This window comes from Eriocheir sinensis, chromosome 6 (genome assembly GCF_024679095.1).
Source record: "Eriocheir sinensis breed Jianghai 21 chromosome 6, ASM2467909v1, whole genome shotgun sequence".
NCBI classification, from domain to species: domain Eukaryota; kingdom Metazoa; phylum Arthropoda; class Malacostraca; order Decapoda; family Varunidae; genus Eriocheir; species Eriocheir sinensis.
Genome location: NC_066514.1, coordinates 25,095,806 through 25,101,113, shown reverse-complemented (window position 1 = coordinate 25,101,113; position 5,308 = coordinate 25,095,806).

Sequence of the window (5,308 nt, the reverse complement as noted above, 5' to 3'; positions counted from 1 at the left end):
CTCCTCCTCCTCCTCCTCCTCCTCCTTTGTGAATCCCTTCCTGTTCCCTTCTACCTCTGTCTTCTCCTTACCTCCTCCTCCTCCTCCCCCTTCTTCCTCTGTCTTCTTACCTCCTCTTCAAAAATAAGCTCGACCGTCACTTCCTTCAACTTAATATCAACTAGAGTAGAAATGCAACGTTTTGGAGTCTTCTGATTAATGTAAAATCACTTAGGTTTAAGGACAGACCACCAAGTCTGGACCATGGGGTCTGTGTGGTCTGATTTTCTATGTAAATCTATGTAAATCCTCCATACACTCTTTCCCATCTCTTTTTTTCCCCAATTCTTCCTCCCTTTCCTTTTTCCAGCCTGTATCCTTTATTCCCACCCTCCCGTTTCTGCTTCTTTCTCCTCTCTTCCTTTTCGTTTCTTTTTTTCCTCTCCTTTTTCTCCTCAATTCTGCCTTTCTTCCTTCTTTCTCTCCACGCAAACATCCTTTCTCCTCCTTTTCCTGCATTGCAACTACACTCGTTTCTCCATTCTGAGCAGAGTAAGACAGCGCCAAGACCGAGGCCAAGAAGGTTCCGTTGGGGAAGCGTAACGTGGGAGTCAAGGTCCCTCCCTGGGCGCCTTCACACCTCGACGCCGCAAGAATGGAAACAATGAGGAAGAAAAGGGTGAAGAAGGGACAAGGAAAGAAAGAAGAAAAAGGGGAGAAGGAAAAGGGAATGTAAGGGAGGAAGAAGAAAGGAGAGGAAGAAAAGGGGGAAGGGACAAGAGAGAGACACTCGCTGCGCCGCGTCGAAAACTACTGCGCTGTTTGTCTTGTCTTCGCGGCGACACCAAAACAGTTATGCCGCGGCGCTGGGAGGATCAAAATGTCACAAAGGCATGATCGTGGGCTGGTCCTGGCTTCTTACGACTGCTCAGGACGGCGACCGCTATACTATATGGGACTTCCCCTTTCACCCCTCTCTTCCTTCCTTCCTTGCTGAGTGAGTCTTCCTGTGCAGCAAAACATATCGCCACTAAAAAAAGGTCTTGGATTCGTCTTGGCTTGATCCTGCTTCTTACGACTGTCTGGACGGCGACCGCTATACTATATGGGACTTTCCCCTTCACCCCTCTCTTCCTTCCTTCCCTCCCTCCTTCCTTCCTTGCTGAGTGAGTCTTCCTGTGCAGCAAAACATATCCACACTACAAAAAGGTCTTGGATTCGTCTTGGCTTGATCCTGCTTCTTACGACTGGTCAGGACGGCGACCGCTATACTATATGGGACTTCCCCCTTCCCCCCTCTCTTCCTTCCCTCCTTGCCGAGTGAGTCTTCCTTTGCAGCAAAACATATCGCCACTACAAAAAGCTAATGCCAGTCTATAACATAAGGACATAAGAACGTAAGGAGTCTGCAAGAGGCCGGTTACCGTACACAATACATTTTCTTTCGTTCAGTAATGCAGGAATCTCACTCATTTTTTAACCAGAACGCAAAGAATTTAAAACAATGTAGCGATGAATGCTAACTTGGCCTAAAACATAAAGGTACATATTCTTTTCACTCTCTCCCGTTTCAGCGATGTTAGAACGAATGCGACCTTTGGAACCAGACCGCATAATAAAAAGTAAACCAATATTGCGATGAATGTTAATTTAGCGATTTTAGAACAAATGTGACCTTTGGAACCAGACCGCATAAGAAAAAGTAAACCAATATTGCGATGAATGTTAATTTAGCGATTTTAGAACAAATGTGACCTTTGGAACCAGACCGCATAAGAAAAAGTAACCCAATATAGCGATGAATGTTAATTTAGCGATGTTAGAACGAATGCGACCTTTGGAACCAGACCGCTTAAGAAAAAGGAACCCAATATAGCGATGAATGTTAATTTAGCGATGTTAGAACGAAAGCGACCTTTGAAACCAGACCGCTTAAGAAAAAGTGAACCAATATTGCGATGAATGTTAATTTAGCGATGTTAGAACGAAAGCGACCTTTGGAACCAGACCGCTTAAGAAAAAGTGAACCAATATTGCGATGAATGTTAATTTAGCGATTTTAGAACGAAAGCGACCTTTGGAACCAGACCGATTAAGAAAAAGTAAACCAATATTGCGATGAATGTTAATTTAGCGATGTTAGAACGAAAGTGACCTTTGGAACCAGACCGCTTAAGAAAAAGTGAACCAATATTGCGATGAATGTTAATTTAGCGATGTTAGAACGAAAGCGACCTTTGGAACCAGACCGATTAAGAAAAAGTAAATCAATGTTGCGGTGAATGTTAATTTGAGCCTAAAAACATTACAATACACATTCTTCTCTCTCTCTCTCTCTCTCTCTCTCTCCTGTTTTTAGCGATGGAAGGACGAATGCGACTTTTGTAACCAGTGTATCATTTACCTGGTAGTGTGACCCTTCTTCTGTACCATGAACCTAAAATAACACCCATTAGAACCATATTGATTTTCCTTGCTGCATTTAACAAGGTTTTCGTAGGAGTTTTGGGGGGCATTTCCAGGGGTAGTTTTATGACCCTGGTAGTGGTAGTCTAACCCTTCTTCTGTACCGTGAACCTAAAATAACACTCATTAGAACCCGGCTGATCTCTTTTCTGGCATTAGACAAGGTTTTCGTAGAAGTTTGGGGGCATTTCCAGGAGTAGTTTTATGACCCTGGTGGTGGTATTCTGACCCTTCTTCTGTACCATGAACCTGAAATAACACCCATTAAAACCATATTGATTTTCCTTGCGGTATTTGACAAGGTTTTCGTAGAAGTTTGGGGGCATTTCCAGGGGTAGTTTTATGACCCTGGTGGTGGTATCTTGACCGTTCTTCTGTACCGTGAACCTAAAATAACACCCATTACAACCATATTGATCCCCCTTGCGGCATTTGACAAGGCTTTCGTAGGAGTTTGTGGGGGCATTTCCAGGGGTAGTTTTATGACCCTGGTGGTGGTATTCTGACCCTTCTTCTGTACCGTGAACCTAAAATAACACTCATTAGAGCCCGACTGATCCCCTTTCAGGCCTTTGGAAATAGTTGATGGATGTGAAAGGTGGAAGCGTCTAAAAATAATGACCGAAATCTTTTGCAATACATTTTTTTCTTGTCTTTTTTTTTTTTTTTTTTTGTTTCTCTGATGCAAGAACGTGACTTGATGTTAATGAGATCAGTGCGTGGAGGAAGCCATTGTTATCTCTCTCTCTCTCTCTCTCTCTCTCTCTCTCTCTCTCTCTCTCTCTCTCTCTCTCGTCACGTGATGGAGATGAAAAGATTTGAAATTGTTGGGTAATGAGAGAGAGAGAGAGAGAGAGAGAGAGAGAATAAAACAAATGACAACGTTTTTCTCTTTTTTTTATCTTTAATTCCGAAAAAGCAATAACAATGAGAGAGAGAGAGAGAGAGAGAGAGAGAGAGAGAAACAATACTAATTCGATGACTATTTAATATATAATAAATTCATTCTTTTGCTCAATCATTTTTTTTATTTCATTGTTTCTTTCGCGTCTTACTTACGAACTGGAGATGAAAGAAAAAAAAATAAGTAAATCAAATCTTTTCTTTTTTTCCTCTATTATTTATAAAGTCTAAACCGTTACTAACTTTTTTTTTTGCTGTCTTACGAATTTCCATAGCGTTTCAACTTACTGTCTTACGTATCGTTTTGACTTGCTTTCTATCTCATTCCTTCTGGGGGCCTCTTGGACAGCCCCAGCCCGTCATTGGAGCAGGCGAATTTTATTTATAGTCGCTGCCGTGATGTGTGGCTCTTGCTTGGCCTGTTATACGTTTTTGGTGGATATTTAGGTTGATACGTGTTAAGTTTGTTACTGGTATTCAGCGCAACGTTGCCAGATTGTCGTACTCAGCCTTTTATATTTACCAACTTCCGACCCATAAAAACTGTCTCCTGTACCCTAATAACGAGACTCACTTATAATTATCGTTAAAATAGTTAATTCCTGATGTTTCTTGGCAGTAGTTAGGCGTCAGAAAGCGGTATTTACAATGCTCTGAGTACGACAATCTGGTAACTGTTACCTCACTGTCCGGGCCGGAGACACCGTTGCCAGATTCACCAGTTGATTGAATTAGTGCCCCCCGATGCTCCTCTTATTTCCAACTATTTCCAAAGGCCGTAAAGGAGATCAAACGGGTTCTAATGAGTGTTATTTTGGGTTCACGGTACAGAAGAAGGGTTAATACTACTATCAGTGTCTTAAAACTACCCCTGGAAATGCTCACAAACCACTAAGAAAGTCATGTCAAATGCTGCACTGGGGATCGATATGGTTCTAATGAGTGAGTTAGGGTTGACTAAGGATCCGCGAAGCATGTGGGTAATCTTCCGCCACTCCGCGATGACTTGAAAAATCGGCGTGTTTTGGCGGGACTCGAAGCAAGGTACACGATCTCACCACGCCCGCACGCTAACCACTCCGCCACCGCCTCCATTTTATTTGCGATGTTATTTTTTTTATATTCCTTTTTTTAGTTTTCTTTTTTTTTCCTTCGAACTTTCTTACATCTCTTCCATACTATCTCTTTTTTCTGTGTTTATTTTACTTAATATTCTAATTTTCTTTATACTTTCTTACTTATCTGCGTACTTACTCTCTTACTTCAGTCTCTTACTTTTAATTAACTTTTACATCAGGTTTCCTTTTTTTTTTCTTTTTCTTTAACTCTGAACACTTAAAAACCACGAGACGAAAATAAAAAACCGAACTGAACCAACCAACTAACTAACTAACTAACTAACTAACTAACCAACTAACTAACTGGCTAACTTACTAACTAACTAACTAACTAGCTAACTTAATAACTACATAAATAAATAAATACAAATGTCTCCGTCACTGCACCAGAACGAGAACAATTTAACGTCTCGAAATTCCTTAAGTGTCGGGAAAGCGCTCGCTCACTCACCTCACATCTGACCTGCCCTGACCTGCCCTGACCTCATCACCTCACACTCCACCTGACAGTCTCTCCACACGCACGTCTAACCTAGTCTTTCCACTTCATCACCACCCCCAAATCATCACCATCTCCATTTCTCATCACCCCCGTTTTATATCAACACCACTTAATCATCATCAAAGCGTCATCACCATCGAGCTATTCATCTTCCCACCTCCACTTCTCCTCAACACCATTTCATATCAATACCAAATCATTCACTGTCTTTTTCAACACCACTCTATCACCACCCATTGTCATCACCATCATCTCCTCAACACCAATCGTTTATATCTACATCATCACACATTTCATCACCTCACTGTCTTTCCAGTTCATCACCAACCACCACCTCATC